The 3,577-nt window shown below is 40.6% G+C and overlaps 1 long non-coding RNA gene across 1 annotated transcript; it reads right to left on the bottom strand.

The window, feature by feature from the left end:
• Positions 1-497: 497 nt before the first annotated feature.
• On the bottom strand, positions 498-2,847 carry LOC118478281. Its single transcript, XR_004858934.1, has 2 exons — positions 2,743-2,847; positions 498-587 (listed from the first exon to the last, which is right to left on the bottom strand). It is a non-coding gene; the product is annotated as an uncharacterized LOC118478281 (long non-coding RNA).
• Between the last annotated feature and the right edge of the window lie 730 nt (positions 2,848-3,577).

Raw genomic sequence — 3,577 nt, 5'->3', positions numbered from 1 at the left:
TATTAAAATCCAAACACCAATAAATAGATAACTACTAGCTGGGCCCCCTTTCGATGAAAGGAATGATCGGTGCATTAACATCAACTGAAAGTCATTGGCCTACTATATTACAGTCTACTGGAATGGAGCAATAAATCTTGAGATAAAAATGACACACGTGTTTCTAAGTTGCCAAATATAGTATAATAGAAGTACAGATTGATTCTCTATTCCCCTTTGGTGGTTGTGCACTTCACAATTTCAAAGGTGTGGAACCAGTGCACACGGATAGTGAACGAAAGCCGTACTTGAAATAAACAAAACCTCGCGGATTTTCTAAAATTACAGAGACAGAAGCGTCGGCCAACAAAAGCGATGGCTAAATAAAATTTTTTTAAAGAATCTTTTGGCGAAAACCGCATGCCGATCGATGCAGTCATTACAAAGCCTTTTGAATAGCAAAATTCGGCCACCACAAATACATAATAGAAAAACTCTGACATTCTAAACGAAGTACCTTTCTTCTCTCGAGAGCCAAAGAAGACGACGAGACAGCACACCAAGTAGAGGCCAATCACCACGGATGACCCCTGCATGTATGCATCACGCTGGAAAATATCAACGGTAAAATTAACACTTTAGTCTAAAACCATGCAATAATCACCGTTGTCACAAGAAGATAAAAAAAAGTCTATATCACAACTTTAAAAAAACAAAAAACACATGAGAGTTATTCATTTTTTAAAAAGAGAGCAGCATAATAAGTATTTTGCTTCATTCACAGGGGACTTTTGAGAATGTTATTTATTGTATCATTTTATACTACATCCACATAACTTGAACTACTGACGGCCACCTCTATAAGACAGCCACTTGTACAAATGGCCACTTTCCATTCCCCCCCTTGCGTTTTTTCTATATAATTTAACTGTGTAAAACGGGCACCTGTCCAACGCAGCTGCGGCCACCATATTTTAACACACAACCCCTATCACACTAAGCAATAACACCTGTCTTAGACGGCCACCTTAGTGACTCCATTACGTTGTGTCATAAATTGTGCATTGGCCCCTGGCGTTGTGGGCGAGCTGTCATAATTCAATCACCTGTCGTTGTTGTCAGGTAGTCCCTCCAACCGATCATGTTGACCAATAGCTACCAATTTTCAGCTGCTGGTGAGGTAAGCGTGTGATCCCTCATAACCCATAAGCCCCGTCCAGAACTCAAACACAAATCGTAAGTGAGATGAGTGGTCACTGTTTACCCAGTCTGTAACAAAGTAACAAAGGACGTCAACATGAACTTGTGACAGAAGCGTCGCTCGTTCTCCGAGCGGTGGCGACCCATGTGTTTGTTTTAATGTGGCACTTGGTCTTCCTTGTCTGATACATTTGTTTTATTGTCACCCTTGTGCAAAATCAGCAACAAAATAAAAATGTTAAAAAATACAAACCAACAACAACAACAAAAACAACAACAATGCGGCTACTGTCGATTGGGACCTCAGATGGGAATGGTTTGTTTTCTTTATCTTGATCAGTCCTGCCTAAGACGGCCACCTGTCTTATACGGCCACTTTTCTCCTTGACAATGGGTGGCCATCTTACACAGTTTTGACTGTATTTAGGACCTGGGCTGCTCCAATGCTGCCTTTTAGAACAACCCCAGGCTGAGTTGGTTACATATATATGGTCTTCCAGGTCTTGAGAGGCTGTACTAAAACAGCATACACAATACAGCTTTTAGTTTAGTTTGAGTGGAGGTTTTACGGCGCTCGCAACTGCATAAGGTCATATGAGCGCCAGAAGATTTGAGGTGTTACAAGAGAGTAACAAACATAAAAAAGAAGAAGGGGAGATAAGGATGATAGATGTTTGATAGGAAAGAAGGAGCAAACCACACCAGAGCACCCACCAATACAGCTTTGCCTGGGTGGTAGATGTAGAGGAAGTAAATTGCCCAAGTACTACTTCCCTGCCAGAGAGAAGCTGACTATCAGAAGAGAGAGGAAACATAATCCAACCACCCCAACCACGACATTCCAGTGTCCCCACTGCAACAGACATTGTACATCCAGGATCGGATTGCATAGCTACATGCGCGTCCACAGATGAGCTGCAGGATTTCATCGTCATCTTCGGCAACGCAGGAATACCTACAGACTTCCCTCCCATAAGGCTGAGACTTTCCTGATGTGCCACATCAATCAATCCAAGTACAGAATGCTACATTAGGGATTTGAAATGATGTCAACCGAGCTCTACGGTGCGCCCACCTGCTTTTCCAAACATTTACAAGATTTGCACAATAACCAAGCACTCAAGCTATAAAGGAAGAGGAAGGCCACACAAAAGGTGGATCGAGGGTGTCAAGGAAACCCTAAGAAAACATAATATCACAACTGAAAGAGCTGCGGAGCTGGCCTACCGTAGAAAACTGCATCTCCCCTCGACGCTTAGCGGCAACAGAGGATGAAAAAGTAAAAGTAAAAGTAAGTGCACAATAATAAACTGTTTGTCATAACACACAACTCTCTTGTGACCCGCTATTCCCGGGGTGCCTTGATAGTCGAAGCAGACTTTGTGCTGTTGAAGCTAGAGAGGTGAGCAGAGTAAGCCTGATTCCCTGTATGGACTTCTCTGTTGACATCCATCCCTTGGCGCTCATACGACCTTAAGCAGTTGCGAGCGTTATAAAAACTCTACTAAAACTAACTAACACACAACTGTTTATCTTTACAATAATTCAGTACAAGACAATCACCTGAGCTGAGATTGTGAAGTTGTGCACATGTTTTTCATCACCCTTACACCGAGTGCTTGACACAAACATTCCTTGAACAACCACAGCGATAAGGACACCTAGAGCTTCAAATCCCATTCCTGAAATCAAAATAAAACAAATGCTGTAGAATAGAAAAAACCAGTGCTTCTAACTGAAATGTGAGGCAGCGTGGTGGAATCAGGCTCTCGTCAATTTTTGGGCATGTAGAGTTATTGGTATCATCTTATAGCTTGCTCACTTGTCTTTATTTGTATTTTTAAAAATCCATTTATCTTGAATACAAGTCGAGATATTTGCGAAAGGAGGTGGGGGTCACTAGTTTTCAGAGGTAAAATTAGTGAGAAAATGGCTGCCAAAGATTAGTTATTTCCTTAGCTTAAGAGTCCGTGGTAACTGAAAATTTACATTTTTTGTAGTTTTAATCAACATTTTCCAGAAAAATCCGCATAGAAATGAGTTCTTTAATGGGCATGAAAGATGTTCAGCCAAAAATCGAAAATTTGACAAAAATTCAGAAACATGCGGAAAAATGCAAGTTTCTTCACTTTGATTATTTTGACGAGAGCCTGACTCCTCCACGCTGCCTCACAAATAGATATTTGCTGTACTGTCAAATAAACTCTTGCTGTATCGTCAAATAAACATTTGCTGCATTGTCAAATAAACATTTGCTGTATCGTCAAATAAACATTTGCTGTATTGTCAAATAAACATTTGCTGTATTGTCAAATAATACTTACAGTTACAGTATAGTAAGCAAGAGACATCTAAAAATCTCCAAATATAACACATTCAGGGATAACATTACATTAAA

The sequence above is a fragment of the Aplysia californica genome, unplaced genomic scaffold, assembly GCF_000002075.1.
Source record: "Aplysia californica isolate F4 #8 unplaced genomic scaffold, AplCal3.0 scaffold00462, whole genome shotgun sequence".
Classification (NCBI taxonomy): Eukaryota; Metazoa; Mollusca; class Gastropoda; order Aplysiida; family Aplysiidae; genus Aplysia; species Aplysia californica.
This window is presented reverse-complemented; position numbering and strand designations above follow the sequence as displayed.